Genomic DNA, 16136 nt, shown 5'->3' with positions numbered 1-16136 from the left:
TTAAAAGACACAGGCTGGCAAATTGGATAAAGAGTCAAGACCCATCAGTTTGCTGTATTCAGGAGACCCATCTCACGTGCAGAGACACACATAGGCTCAAAATAAAGGGATGGAGGAAGATCTACCAAGCAAATGGAAAGCAAAAAAAAAGCAGGGGTTGCAATCCTAGTCTCTGATAAAACAGACTTTAAACCAACAAAGATCAAAAGAGACAAAGAAGGCTACTACATAACAGTAAAGGGATCAATTCAACAAGAAAAGCTAACTATCCTAAATATATATGCATCCAATAGAGGAGCACCCAGATTCATAAAGCAAATCCTTAGAGACTTACAGAGAGACTTAGACTCCCACACAATAATAATGGGAGATTTTAACACCCCACTTGTGGGGAAAAGAAAGAGAGATCAGACTGTTACTGTGTCTATACAGAAAGAAGTAGACATAAGAGACTCCATTTTATTCTATATTTGAGATGCTGTTAATCTGTGACCCTACCCCCAATCCTGTCCTTGCAAGAGACATGTGCTATGGTGACTCAAGGTTTAACGGATTTGGGGCTGTGCAGGGTGTGCTTTGTTAAACAAGTGCCTGAAGGCAGTACGCTTGTGAAAAGTCATCACCATTCTCTTAATCTCAAGTACCCAGGGACACATACACTGCGGAAGGTCCCAGGGACCTCTGCCTAGGTAAGCTAGGTATTGTCCAAGGTTTCTCCCCATGTGATAGTCTGAAATATGGCTTCGTGGGAAGGGAAAGACCTAATCATCCCCCAGCCTGACACCCGTGAAGGGTCTGTGCTGAGGACGACTAGTATAAGAGGAAAGAAGGCCTCTTGGCAGTTGAGATAGAGAAAAGCATCTGTCTCCTGCTGGTCCCTGGGCAATGGAACATCTCGGTGTAAAACTCGATATTATGTTCTATTTACTGAGAAAGGAGAAAACTGCCTTAGGGCTGAAGGTGGGATGTGCTAGTGGCAATACTGCTCTTTATGCACTAAAAAGGTTTATGGAGATGTTTGCATATGCATATCAAGGCACAGCACTTTTCCTTAAACTTATTCATGTCACAGAGATCTTTATTCATATGTCTTACTGCTGACCTTCTCCCTACTATGATCCTATTATTCTGCCACTTCTCCTTTTCCGAGATGGTCAAGATAATGATCAATAAATACTGAGGGAACTCAGAGACTGGTGCAGCACGGGTCCTCTGTATGCTAAGCACTGGTCCCCTGGGCCCACTTTTTCTTTCTCTGTACTTTGTCTCTGTGTTTCATTTATTTTCTCAAGTCTCTCGTTCCACCTAACGAGAAACGCCCACAGGTGTGGAGGGGCAGGTCACCCCTTCATATAAATACATATTAGCCATACTAGAATTACAAATTAAAACCACAGTGAGATACTGCCTCCCATCTACTAGAATTGGTAAAATTTAAATGTATATAATATATTAAATAAATACATATATATTTATATATAATAATTACATATAAATACGTATTTATATATTTATTTACTTATACATATTAGCCATACTGGAACTACAAATTAAAACCACACTGAGATACTACCTCCCATCTACTAGAATTGGTAAAATTTAAATATATATATTAAATAAATAAATAAATAAATAAATAAATATTTTTATATAATAAATATAATAAATAAATACATATAAATATGTATTTATATGATTTATTTATTTAATATATATATTTAAATTTTACCAATTCTAGTGCATCCTTAATTCTCTGTCAGTGAGGGAAGCTGGAAGCAAGATGGGAAGGTGGGGAGAAGAAGAAACGCTGAAAGGAACTAAGAGTTACTGGAAGGAGGGCTTCAAGCTGGTGAGTGGGTCACTCACTGGTAGGTAAGTCATGTGTGGAAGCCTGTTTGGGGTGTTGCAAGGATTGACTGTGTTGGACTGGACGAGGGAGGGCCACTGGGATGCAGGTGAACAAGTACTGGAGTATGCATATTTAGATATTATGAAATTACACACAAACATATATGAAAGAGAGAGAGAATACCGGCAATACCGAGTGCTAACAAGCAAGTAAAGACACTGAATTTCTCCTATTTTACTGATAGAAATGAAAATGGTATATATATGTATCACTCCGAAAAACATTTTGGCTGTTTTTATAAAATTATACATTTACCATACAAACCATCACTCACACTCCTGGGTATTTATCCCAGAGAAATGAAAACGTATGTTCCCACCAAAAAAGCACAAGCATTCATAGTATTTTACTTGTAATAGCAAAAAAATGGAAACAACTCAAATATCTATCAACAGGGGAAATGGGAGACAAACCGTGGTACACACATACAATGGAAACTTTTGAGCAATATAAAGGCAAGGAACTATTTACATACACCATGACTTGGTGAGATCTCAAAGGCACCGTGTCAGATACAAGAAGATGGTCTCAACAATTACATAGGTAAGAATCCACTTAGCTTTTCCTGTGACACTCAGGAAAGGCAAAACTATCGGAAGAGTGAATGCCAGGGTTGGGGTCGGATTTGGGGTGATCCGACTGTTCTGTAACCTGATAATGATTGTGATTACATGAATCTATACCTGTGTTAAAAAGTTGTGCATAGAAAAGAGTCAACTTGGCCGGGCGCGGTGGCTCAAGCCTGTAATCCCAGCACTTTGGGAGGCCAAGACGGGCGGATCACGAGGTCAGGAGATCGAGACCATCCTGACTAACACGGTGAAACCCCGTCTCTACTAAAAAATACAAAAAACTAGCCGGGCGAGGTGGCGGGCGCCTGTAGTCCCAGCTACTGGGGAGGCTGAGGCAGGAGAATGGCGTAACTCAGGAGGCGGAGCTTGTAGTGAGCCGAGATCTGGCCACTGCACTCCAGCCTGGGTGACAGAGCGAGACTCCGTCTCAAAAAAAAAAAAAAAAAAAAGAAAAGAGTCAACTTACTGTATGTGTTTAAATAAAATAATTAAAATCAGGGTGTGGAAACTAACCTTTGTATTGACTTATTTATTCAGAAATAATTTTGAATACATATTTTATGCAAGTGTTGTTCTAGTTGCAAAGAATATAGCAGTGAGCAAAATAAGGGGTTTAATTTTGTTCAGAAGACACAGAAAATAAACATCGAGTAAGTAGATATGATATGATACGATATGATATGAGATGATATGATATCAACCAGCGATGTATGCCATGGAAAAATAACAAAGGAGTTTAGGAGATAGAGAATTACATGGACAGGTATCAGCATGTCATGACTTGAGGGTCAACTGCCAGAAACTAAGAATAATTATATTGTATCAATGGTCAAAAAGATCAAAAGAGGAGTAACATTTCAAGACACATTTAAAATATATGATATTAAATGAACTTAGCATTTCTGTATCTATAAATAAGGTTTTACTGGAACACAGCCACATTCACTCATTCATTCATTCATGTATTGTCTTCCCGCTTCTGCACTACAACGGCAGAAGTGAGTAGCTGCAGAAGAAACTTATGTTTTGCAAAGCCTGACTCTTTACATAAAAAGTCTGCCAACACCTGCTGTAGACAATGCTAAGTGAGGGTGGTCAGGGAAGGCCTCTGTGATGAGGTATCTTCTGAGCAGAGACCTGACAGAGGTGAGGGGTGGGCCCACAGGTTACTCAAGGAATCCCCTAGGGTTCTAGCCCAAGTTGGGGTGGCCAGCATGGGGCATTCAACAAATAACAGAGGCTATGTGGTGGGTCTGAGGGAGGGAATGTGAGTGGCAGGTGATGGGTCAGAGTAGACCAAGGGCCTGTTTGTACAACTCAGTAGGCCACCGTGCGCAGTCTTGATTTTCTCTGAGCCACAGGGAAGCCACTGGAGGGGTCTGAGCAGAGACATTACCTACAGTGCTTGGCAAATGGGAAGGGGTTTATAAATGTGAGCTATTGTTATTGCCAACGATACCATCTGATAATACAGTTGGCTCTTGAACAGTGTGTGTGTTAGGGGTCCTGACACCCCTGTGCAGCTGAAAATCTGCATATAATTTTTGACTCCCCAAAAATGTAACTACTGGCTGGGCCTGCTGGCTCACACCTGTAGTCCCAGCACTTTGGGAGGCTGAAGCAGAAGGATTGCTTGAGCCCAGGAATTCAAGGCTGGAGTGAGCTATGATTGCACCACTGCACTCCATCCTAGGTGACAGAGTGAGACTCTGTCTAAAAGAAAAAAGAAACAAAAAAACATAACTACAAATAGCCTACTGTTGATGGGCAGCCTTACTGATAACATAAACAGATTAATACATAGGTCGTATATTCTATGTATTATACACTACATTCTTACAATAAAGTAAAATAGAGAAAAGAAAATGTTATTAAGAATCTTGAGAAAGAGAAAATATATTTACTATGCATTAAGTGGAAGCAGATCATCATAAAGGTCTTCATCCTTGCCTTCACACTGAAGAGGGTGATGAGGAAGAGGAAGGATTGGTCTTGCTGTCTCAGGGGTGGCAGAGGTGGAAAAAAATACAAATGGACCTGCATAGTTCAAGCCTGTGTTGTTCAAACATCAACTGCAGTAACATGTAACAGTCAACCCCTGCATTTCCACCCAGCAACCTCACAAAGCCAGTGCATTTATAGGAGTTAAACGAAAATTCTTCGGATTTTGTAGTGTAGAGGTGTTCTTCATTATATAAACTTAAGCTATAATAATATTTGCTGTGAAGACTTGACAGTGATAAGCTAAATGAGATTATCTGTATCAAAAGCTGTTATAATGTGCATGTAGAAGCCAGTGGAAGCTTTTAAATTGACAGAAGTCCAGGCAAGAGGATGCAGAGTGCAATTAGCCAATATCAGCAGCTCTCTGGGCTTGTTTGTACATACAGAGCAGTATCTCTAATCTTCCCTACCATTTTCCGGAGGGTTTCACCCAGCATGGGTCCCAGTAATAATACCTAACAGCAACCAGCGGTGCTACCTACTTAAGTCCAATTTAAATAGTCTCTTTCATATAATAATTTAAACATAGATAGATAACATATTTGTATATTTATATTATATCACAGTGCATTGTTTTTTCATTGCAGAAGGAATAGATAACTCGACTCAGATATTACGCAGATATTTCTTACTTCAGATACCCATACTCACCAGTAAGTAAATGTTAACAAAGAAGTAACTCTTTTTGATGCTATATTTCTTTTCTTTTTCTTTTTTTTTTTTTTTTTGAGATGGAGTCTTGCTCTGTCGCCCAGGCTGGAGTGCAGTGGCTGGATCTCAGCTCACTGCAAGCTCCGCCTCCCGAGTTTATGCCATTCTCCTGCCTCAGCCTCCCGAGTAGCTGTGACTACAGGCGCCCGCCACCTCGCCTGGCTAGTTTTTTTTTGTATTTTTTAGTAGAGACGGGGTTTCACCGTGTTAGCCAGGATGGTCTCCATCCCCTGACCTCATGATCCGCCCATCTCAGCCTCCCAAAGCGCTGGGATTACAGGCTTGAGCCACCGTGCCCAGCCCTTGATGCTGAAGGGCTGTTTCATGTAGAAACCCTGGATAGACTGCTAAAAAGCTTTTTAAGAGTATTTTTGTAATGTTTGAGGAAATTACCTGGTGGTATGAACTGGGCTAGGAACATTATTATTTTTGACAATTAAAATAATAGAATGCAAATTTCTACATTCTGAAAATTTTCTGTCCAACATACTTCCCAAGGTGGAGTCACTTGGCATGATAAGGGGTGTGTGTGGGGTCCCCAGTTTACATGATCTTTACACACACATTTATGTTATTGGATGCTTATAAGTCATTATTTCATTGTGCTTAAAGAAGAAACTGCAGCTCGGAGAGGTTAAGTAAATGTTAAAATTCCACAACTGGTAATGGTGAACCTGGGTCCCTAAAGTCACGAGAGAGAATTATGAGAGTATGATAGGAAACTTCGAAGATACTGAAGCCGGAATCTGCTAACAGCAATGAGCAAGTGAGGGGTGAGGTAAAAGGAGGAGAAGGATACTTTATTTGTACTTTTTAAAAACCACGTACTGGAAGTTTTGTTCTTTGCATGTGTATCTTTGATAATTTAGGGAGAATTCGGGTTGGGCAAATACCCAGAAGAGTGACCAATGGCAGAACAAGATAATGAGAGAGGTAAGCATGAGTCCTATGGGATGCATAGAGTGAGTCCTTTATTCTCTATCAGTGAGGGAAGTTGGAAGCAGGGTGGGAAGGTGGGGAGAAGGAGAAACACTGAAGGGAACTAAGTTATTGGGAGCAGGGCTTCAAGCAGGTGCTGGTAGGTAAGTCATGTTGCTGAAGCCAGTTTTGGGTGTTTCTAGGAGTGGCTGTTCAGCTGGATGACGGAGGACCACTGTGGGTGTAGGTGGAGAAGGTGCTGGAGGGAAAGGCGGGCCCAGGTAGTGAAGAGCCTTATGGGATGAGCTAGGGAGCCTGGGTTTCATCCTAGACATGGTGGGGAGTCGTTCAATAATTTTGAGCAGTGAAACTCATGACCAGATTTGCATTCTTCTAAAACCAGGCCCCACTCTGTGATCCTGGCGTGTCTTCCCAGACACCTGGTACTATCACAGTCACCACGGCAGCAAGGTAGCGTTTTCCTGCCCACTAGTATCACCTTGCTCATGTGTTTATTTACTTTTCAAAAATATGGGTTTGTTGGTGTCAGAGACAATTCTCCATGGATCGCTTGCAATTTTGCTGGCCTGGCAGTGAGGCATTGACTGTCCTTTTGTTCCATACTCTTTTCAAGGATGTTTGTGTAGTGAACCTCCTTGGAAGACAGAGGCAAGGTTTCCCTTTAGCGCAAACAATAGGTGTTTACTGTCCTGTATAATAATGATACTCTCTTCCTCCAGGTCATTTAGGCTCTGATAAAACCCTAATAATTTAGGCTCTGGTAAAATGGTTTCTCTTAATGGCAGAGCTTGTTAACAAGAACAGAACACTCTGGTGTGTTTTGCAATGGTTACTTTCCCCTTCCCCCTTCATGCCGGAGCATGAAGGAGGTTTTTCTCCCATATTCGCTGTGAGAACCTCATAGGGTTCCTGGAGGTAAAACTCTTAGAAAAGTGCAGAGGCTCCCCTTAGACTGGGCACCCTGGAGTTTTTAATTCTCAGATTGGTCCACACTGAGCCTCCAGGATTTCATTCATTAGACTTTGTGTTTTCCTATCCTGGTACTGGTTCCCACAGACGTTTCTGCTGATGGGTTTCTACTGCAGTAGTTTGATTCTCTGTATCCACCTGCCTGTGTCAACAAATCTTAGGGCAGTAGTTTGCTCTGTGATCCCACTTATCTAAGAGTTGTTAATTTTTTACTTTGTTCAGTATTTACTTTCTGTTAAGATGGTGGTGAGGAGTTCCAAGCCTCTTACATGCTTGACTAGAAACTGGGAGTCCCAGAGAACATTTTCTTTAGAGACGAGGTCTCACTATGTTGTCTAGGTTAGACTTGAACTCTTTGGCTCAAGTGATCCTCCCACCTTAGCCTCCTAAGTTTCTGGCATTACAGGCAGGTGCCACTGTGCCCAGCTCAAAAACCTATTTTTAATAATGTTCATCCTCTGGAAGCTGAGATTTTCCTTATGAGCCAACATATGACCAATTTAGCGTAAATCTTCTACATAGACTTGAAAATCATGTACGTTCTACCATTTTGAGATATATATATATAGGCTGGGCATGGGGGCTCATGCTTGTAATTCCAGCACTTCGGGAGGCTGAGGTGGGTGGATCACCTAAGGTCAGTTCAAGACCAGCCTGGCCAACATGGTGAAACCAAGTCTCTCCTAAAAATACAAAAATTGACCCAGCATAGTGGTGCACACCTGTAGTCCCAGCTACTCAGGAGGCTGAGGCAGGAGAATCATTTAAACCCAGGTGGTGGAGGTTACAGTGAGCTGAGATCATGCCACTGCACTCCAGCCTGGGCAACAAGAATGAAATTCCATCCCAAAATATATATATATATATTTGTGTGTGTGTGTGTGTATACATACATATATATATAGTGTGTGTGTCTTATACTATATATACATATATATGCATACACATATAAATATATACACACATGTAAATACATATAGACATATACACATATGTTTGGTTATGTGTGTTAGTTGCGTTGTTCAAATTTTTAGCCCATTCTGATTTTTTGTTCTCCTTATTATATAAGCTATCCCAAAAAGTGTATTAACGTCTTTCACCATAGTTGTGAAGTTGCTTATTTCCACTTTTATTTTAGTTACTTTTTTGAAGCTAAGTAATTAGGAATATTCAGATTCATAATTATTATACATTGCTTTTGGATTGACCCCTGTGTCATTATTCCTTGTCCTGCTTTATCTCTAGCTTTATCTTTTGTATTAAAGCCTACCTTGCTATTCACTTATACTACACTAATTTTCTTTTGCTAGTGTTTGCATGACATATCTTTTCTACATATTAATTTTTAACATTTCTGGAACCTCATATGTAACATATATTTCTTACAAGTGCATAGAGGTTCTTTCTTAAACTCAGACTTAAAATCTCAGAATTCAATTTGAATGATTTAGTTTTTTAAAAAAATTGGTTCTGACTGGCGAGAGGAGCTGAGACAGCCAACCAGATGCAGCCAGGAAGAGCTTCTCCCACCTAGAGACTGACCATCAAGAAGCCCAGCATACACCAAGCAGATCTTTGAAAGGAAGGCACTGAGAGTGGAGTGAGGGAGGCAGGCCCTCAGCTGGAAGGGGAGGAAGCTGAAAGCCCTGCACAGGGTTGCTGAGCATGAGGACTTGATCCTGGCCCTGAGCAGCTCCTGAGGAAGTAAGGAGTTAAATAGGTATGGAGTGGCCCACTCTTGCAGTCCATCTCACATGCAATGACACACATAGGCTCAAAATAAAGGGATGGAGGAAAATCTACCAAGCACATGGAAAACAGAAAAAAAGCAGGAGTTGCCATCCTAATTTCAGACAAAGACTTTAAACCAATGAAGATTAAAAGAAAAAAAAAAAAAAGACAAAGAAGGGTATTACGTAATAGTAAAGGGTTCAATTCAACAAGAAGGCCTAACTATCCTAAATACATATGCACCCAACACAAGAGCACCCAGATTCCTAGAGCAAGCTCTTAGAGACCTTCAAAGAGATTTAGACATCCATACAAGAATAGTGGGAAACTTCAATACCTCACTGACAGTATTAGACAGATCATCGGGTCAGAAAATTAACAAAGATATTCAGGACCTGAACTCAGCACTGGATCAAATGAGCCTGACAGACTTCTACAGAACTCTCCACACAAAAGCAACAGAATATACATTCTTCTCACCACCATATGGCACACATTGAAAAATCGACCACATAATGGGAACGAAACACTCCTCAGCAGATGGAAAGAGGGGCCTTCCCGGCCCCCCAAAGTGCCGAGATGCCTAGGTCCTCCCTGTGCTTGGGAGGGTGGGGCTCCTGCCTGCTCCCAGCCCCCAAGAACACAGGGAGGCCCCGGTCTGCCGCCGCGACTTGGGAAACTGCAGCCCTGACTTGGGAAACTGTAGCCACATCCAGAAGGGTGGGGCACCTGCCTCCTCCTGGTTTCAGCTGGCTCTGTGAAGTGTGGTACCACCCTGTACACAGCTCCACCTCAGGGCTCCTCTCTGCCTGCCCCTCTGTGCCCAACGAGGCTGCTCCCCTGCTGGAGGGTGACTCAGCCCGGCCCCATTGTGGTGGTGCCCAGGGCAGTGGGCTCCACAGGGCTCCCAGGGGCTGGCTCGGGGGACTGCCCACCTCTTCTCTACATTTTCCCTGCAGTGATGGCAGGCAAGGTGCTGGCAGCACAGCGGCCCTGACCAACCCTGCACAAATTCGACGCTCTCAGGGCAGGCCCCAGGAGTCCTGGCTGTGCCTTCTGCCTGGTGCTTGTGGGTTCCTGGGACGCAGCGAGGAGCAAGGTTGTGGCTGCAGTGGAGGCGCCAGGCCTGAGAGTGGGTCCTGTTAGGCCGTGCAAGGGTGAGAGTGGCGCAGTCAGCTGCCTCGGGAACACAGGGCACAGGGGATGCACAGGGGTTCCACCACCACCACCACTGTTGCTCCTGCAGTCACTCCTGCCACCACTGCAGTGCACCTCCCTGCTGCAGCCAGCATGATGGCAGTGACCACTTCAGACGGTCAGCCGCTGCTATCAAAAGCAATTTATAGATTCAACACTATTCCTATTAAGCTACCAATAACATTCTTCACATAACTAGGAAAAATTATTTTAAAATTCACATGAAACCAAAAAAAGCCCGAATAGCCAAGGCAATCCCAATCAAAAAGAACAAGGCTGGAGGCATCATCCTACCTGACTTCAAACTATACTATAGGGCTACAGTAACCAAGGCAGCAGGGTACTGCCACAAAAACAGACACATGGACCAATGCAACAGAATAGAGAGCCCAGAAATAAGGCTGCATGCCTACAACTATGTGATCTGAGACAAAGCTGATAAAAACAAGCAATGGGGAAAGGACTCCCTATTCAGAAGTGGTGCTGAGATAACTGGCAGCAGAAGATTGCATATTATACAAAATAATTGCATATGTATAAAAATAATATACAGAAGATTGAAACTGGACTCTTTCCTTACATCATATACAAAAATCAACTCAAGATGGATTAAAGACTTAAATGTAAAACCAAAAATTGTAAAAAACCCTGGAAGATAACCTAGGCGATACCATTCTGGACATAGGAACAAGTACAGATTTCATAGCCAAGATGCCAAAAGCAATCATGACAAAAGCAAAAATTGACAAATACGATCTAATTAAACTGAAAAGCTGCACAGCAAAAGAAACAGACAACCTACAGAATGGGAGAAAATTTTTGCCAACTATGCATCTCACAGAGGTCTAATATACAGCATCTATAAGGAACTTAAGTTTACAAGAAAAAGAACAAACAACCCCATTAAAAAGTGGGCAAAGGACATGAACAGACACTTTTCAAGAAGACATACATGCAGCCAACAAGCGTATCAAAAAAGCTCAGTATCACTGATCATTAGAGAAATGCAAGTCAAAACCACAGTGAGATACCATCTTGCACCAGTCCAAATAGTTATTATTAAAAAGTTTAAGACATAATAATAATAGATACTTGCAAGGTTGTGGAGAAAAAGGAACAAAGGAACACTTATACACTGTAGTGGGAGTATAAATTAGTTCAACCATATGGAAAACAGTGTGGTGATTCCTCAAAGACCTAAAAACAGAAAGACCATTTGTCCCAGTAATTCTATTACTGGGTATATACCCAGAAGAATAGAAATCATTCTTTTTTTTTTTTTTTTTTTTTGAGACGGAGTCTCCCTCTGTCGCCCAGGCTGGAGTGCTGTGGCTGGATCTCAGCTCACTGCAAGCTCCACCTCCCGGGTTTACGCCATTCTCCTGCCTCAGCCTCCTGAGTAGCTGGGACTACAGACGCCCACCACCTCGCCCGGCTAGTTTTTTGTATTTTTTAGCAGAGACGGGGTTTCACCTTGTTAGCCAGGATGGGCTCGATCTCCTGACCTCGTGATCCACCCGTCTCGGCCTCCCAAAGTGTTGGGATTACAGGCTTGAGCCACCGCGCCCAGCCAAATATAAATCATTCTATCATAAAGACACATGCACGTGTATGTTCACTGCAGCACTATTCATGATAGCAAAGACACGGAGTCAACCTAAATGCCCATCAATGGTAGACTGGATAAAGAAAATGTGATACATATATATCACGGAATACTATGGAGTCATAAAAAAAGAATACGATCATGTCCTTTGCAGGAACATAAATGGAGGTGGAGGCCATTATCCTTAGCAAACATAGGAACTGAAAACCAAATATCACATGTTTGTACTTATATGTGGGAGCTAAATGATGAGAAAACATGGACACATAGAGTGGAACAACACACACTGGGGCCTTTCAGAGAGTGGAGGATGAGAAGAGGGAGAGGATCAAGAAAAATAGTTAATGGGTACTAGGTTTAATACCTGGGTGATGAAAAAATCTGTACAAAAAACCACCATGACACAAATTTACCTATATAACAAACCCGCAAATGTACCCCTGAACTTAAAATAAAAGTTAAAAAGTTCATTGTAGATTCTGGATAGTAGTCTTTGTCAGATGTATAGATTGTGAAGATTTTCTCCGTTCTGTGGGTTGTCTGTTTACTCTGCTGACTGTTCCTTTTGCCGTGCAAAAGCTCCTTAGTTTAATTAAGTCCCAACTATTTATCTTTGTTTTTATTGAATTTGCTTTTGGGTTCCTGGTCATGAAATCCTTGCCTAAGTCAAAGTGTAGAAGGGTTTTTCCAATATCATCTTCTAGAATTGTACAGTTTCAGGATGGAAGTCTCTAATCCATCTTGAGTTGATTTTTGTATAAGGTGAGAGGAGGATCCTATTTCGTTCTCCCACATGTGGCTAGCCAATTATCCTGGCATCATTTGATGAAAAGAGTATCCTTTCCCCACTTTATGGTTTGGTTTGCTTCGTTGAAGATTAGTTGGCTGTAAGCGTTTGGGTTTATTTCTGGGTTCTGTATTCTGTTCCATTGGTCTATGTGCCTATTTTTATATCAGAACTATGGTGTTTTGGTGATTATGGCCTTATTGTATAGTTTGAAATCAGGTAGTGCGATGCCTCCAGATTTGTTCTTTTTGCTTAGTCTTGCTTTGGCTATGTGGATTCTATATGAAATTTAGAATTGTTTTTTCTAAGTCTGTGAAGAATCATGGTGGTATTTTGATGGGGATTGTGGATTTCAAACAAATCAGTAAACGATCCCATCAAAAAGTGGGCTAAGGACATGAAAAGAAAATTCTCCAAAGAAGATATGCAAATGGCCAACAAACATAGGAAAAAATGTTCAACATCACTAATGATCAGGGAAATGCAAATCAAAACCGCAATGCGATACCACCTTACTCCTGCAAGAATGGCCATAATCAAAAAATCAAAAAACAGTAGATGTTGGCATGGATGCAGTGATCAGAGAACACTTCTACACTGCTGGTGAGAATGTAAACTAGTACAGCCACTATGGAAAACAGTGTGGAGATTCCTTAAAGAACTAAAAGTAGAACTACCATTTGACCCAGCAATTCCACTACTGGGTGTCTACCCAGAGGAAAAGAAGTCATTATACGAAAAAGATACTCACACATGCATGTTTATAGCAGCACAATTCCAATTGCAAAATCGTGGAACCAACCCAAATAACCATCAGTCAACGAGTGGATAAAGAAACTGTGGTACTTTTTTGCAATGAGTTTGCCACCAGAACACCCCTAAAAGCCAAAATGGGAAAGGAAAAGACTCGTATCAACATTGTCGTCATTGGACATTGATGCCTCAGGACACACAGACTTTACCAAAAACGTGATTACAGGGACATCTCAGGCTGACTGTGCTGTCCTGATTGTTGCTGTTGGTGTTGGTGAATTTGAAGCTGGTATCTCCAAGAATAGGCAGACCCGAGAGCATGTCCTTCTGGCTTACACACTGGGCGTGAAACAACTAATTGTTGGTGTTAACAAAATGGATTCTACCTAGCCACCCTACACCCAGAAGAAATATGAGGAAATTGTTAAGGAAGTCAGCACTTATATTAAGAAAATTGGCTACAACCCCATCACAGTAGCATTTGTGCCAATTTCTGGTTGGAATGGTGACGGCATGCTGGAGCCAAGTGCTAACATGCCTTGGTTCCAGGGATGGAAAGTCATCTGTAAGGATGGCAATGCCAGTGGAACCATGCTGCTTGAGGCTCTGCACCGAATCCAGCTGACACCAGCTCATCCAACTGACGAGCCCTTGCACCTGCCTCTCCAGGATGTCTACAAAATTGGTGGTACCGGTACTGTTCCTGTTGGCTGAGTGAAGACTGGTGTTCTGAAACCTGGTATGGTGGTCACCTTTGCCCCAGTCAATGTTACAGCTGAAGTAAAATTTGTCGAAATGCACCACGAAGCTTTGAGTGAAGTTCTTCCTGGGGACAATGTGGGCTTCAATGTCAAGAATGCGTCTGTCAAGGATGTTCATCTTGGCAACGTTGCTGGTGACAGCAAAAACGACCCACCAATAGAAGCAGCTGGCTTCACCACTCAGGTGATTATCCTGAACCATCCAGGCCAAATCAGCACTGGCTATGCCCCTGTACTGGATTGCCACATGGCTCATACTGCATGCAAGTTTGCTGAGCTGAAGGAAAAGATTGATCGCCATTCTGGTAAAAAGCTGGAAGATGGCCCTAAATTCTTTAAGTCTGGTGATGCTGCCATCGTTGATGTGGTTCCTGGCAAACCCATGTGTGTTGAGAGCTTCTAGGACTATCCACTTCTGGGTCGCTTTGCTGTTCATGATGTGAGACAGACAGTTGCCATGGGTGTCATCAGAGCAGTGGACAAGAAGGCTGCTGGAGCTGGCAAGCTCACCAAGTCTGCCCAGAAAGCTCAGAAGGGTAAATGAATATTATCCCTAATACCTGCCACCCTGGTCTTAATCGGTGGTGGAAGAACAGTCTGAGAACTGTTTGTTTCAATTGGCCATTTAACTTTAGTAATAAAAGACTGGTTAGGGATAACAATGCATCATAAAACCTTCAAAAGGAAAGGAGAATGTTTTGTGGACCACTTTGGTTTTCTTTTTTGCGTGTGGCAGTTTTAAGTTACTAGTTTTTTAAATCAGTACTTTTTAATGGAAACAGCTTGACCAAAAATTTATCACAGAATTTTGAGACCCATTTAAAAAGTTTAATGCAGAAAAAAAAAGAAACTGTGGCATGTGTATATATACAATGGAATACTGCTCAGCCATAAAAAAAAGTAATGATTTAACAGCATTTGCAACAACGTAGATGAGATTGGAGAAAACTGTTCTAAGTGAAGTAACTCAGGAATGGAAAACCAAACATCATATCTTCTCACCAATATGTGGGAGCTAAGCTATGAGGGTGCAAAGGCATAAGAATGATACAATGGACGTTGGGAACTTAGGGGGAAGGTTGGGAAGGGGTGAGGGATAAAAGCCTACAAATAGGGTGCAGTGTATACTGCTCGGGTGATGGGTGCACGAAAATCTCACAAATCGCCACTAAAGAACTTACTCATGTAACCAAATACCATCTGTACCCCAATAACTTATGAAAAAATTAAAAGTAAATTTTTAACGTTTAAAAAAAGTAAAATTAGTGACTAAAAAAGGAAATTGCATGCAGTCTGTCTGTCGTCTATCAATCTAACATCTGTCATCTAAGCACCCATCCATCCATCACCTATCTATCTATCTATCTACCTACCTACCTACCTATACATCTTACCTATCTACCTATACATCCGTTTAAGAACAATTTTCTGGGAGGAGGATTGATAATTTTCATTAAATCAGCAAAAATTATCCAGTACCTAAATTATGTTGAAACTTAGTGCCAGAAAGTTATTTCTTCCTTCAAGAAAATTTAGACTAAGGATGATTGCCTATGACCTAAATTGTCAATAGTTCATGGAACAAGATGTGTATATTTTGCTCTTTCTTTCTTATTCTCTTCTTCTCCTTCCTTCCTTCTTCTTTCCTTTCAACAGCATCTCACTCAGTCACCCAGGCTGGATTACAGTGGTGCCATCACAGCTCACTGCAGCCCCGAACTCCTGGGCTGAAGTGATCCTCCCACCTCAGCCTTCCAAGTAGCTGGGAATGTAGGCATGCGCCACCATGCCCAACTAATTTTATTTTTGTTTTCTGGCACAGACAGGGTCTCACTTTGTTGCCCAGGCTGGTCTTGGACTTCTGGCTTTAAGCTATTCTCCTGCCTCAGCCTCCCGAAGTGCCAGGATTACAGGTGTGAGCCACTGTGCCAGCCTGTTTTGCAGCTTTCTTAAGAAAGCACAGTTGAGAAGAGAAAACACTAAGAGCTTGACACATGCCAGCTACTGTGCTGGGAGCTTTTTCAAGTGTGACTTCATCTGATCCTCATAAATACTCAGTTTCAAATTAGAATGACTCTCCTCCACTCAGAGATGTACATATATAGTCTACATTCCCATATCCTTGAACTAGTGATGCAACTTATCATCAATAAGGTCTTGCAATAGCTGTCAGACAAGCAGAGTGACATAGCTGCTG

At 41.9% G+C, this 16136-nt stretch overlaps 2 protein-coding genes and 1 pseudogene across 2 annotated transcripts in view; all 3 read left to right on the top strand.

Moving 5' to 3' along the window:
* CCDC8 (coiled-coil domain containing 8) overlaps positions 1 to 16136 on the top strand; it is a 323648-nt gene that overhangs the window by 201437 nt on the left and 106075 nt on the right. The gene's annotated exons all lie outside the window — the stretch shown is intronic.
* SYMPK (symplekin scaffold protein) overlaps positions 6453 to 16136 on the top strand; it is a 278017-nt gene continuing 268333 nt past the window's right edge. Inside the window, exon 1 of the mRNA XM_050772062.1 lies at positions 6453 to 6456. The gene's annotated coding sequence lies outside the window, so the exon portion shown is untranslated. The remainder of the gene's footprint in view (positions 6457 to 16136) is intronic.
* On the top strand, positions 13365 to 14746 carry LOC126943507 (putative elongation factor 1-alpha-like 3; annotated as a pseudogene).

This window comes from Macaca thibetana, chromosome 19 (assembly GCF_024542745.1).
Source record: "Macaca thibetana thibetana isolate TM-01 chromosome 19, ASM2454274v1, whole genome shotgun sequence".
NCBI lineage: Eukaryota > Metazoa > Chordata > Mammalia > Primates > Cercopithecidae > Macaca > Macaca thibetana.
Note: the sequence above shows the minus strand (reverse complement) of the source record. Positions and strands in the feature narration are given on the sequence as shown.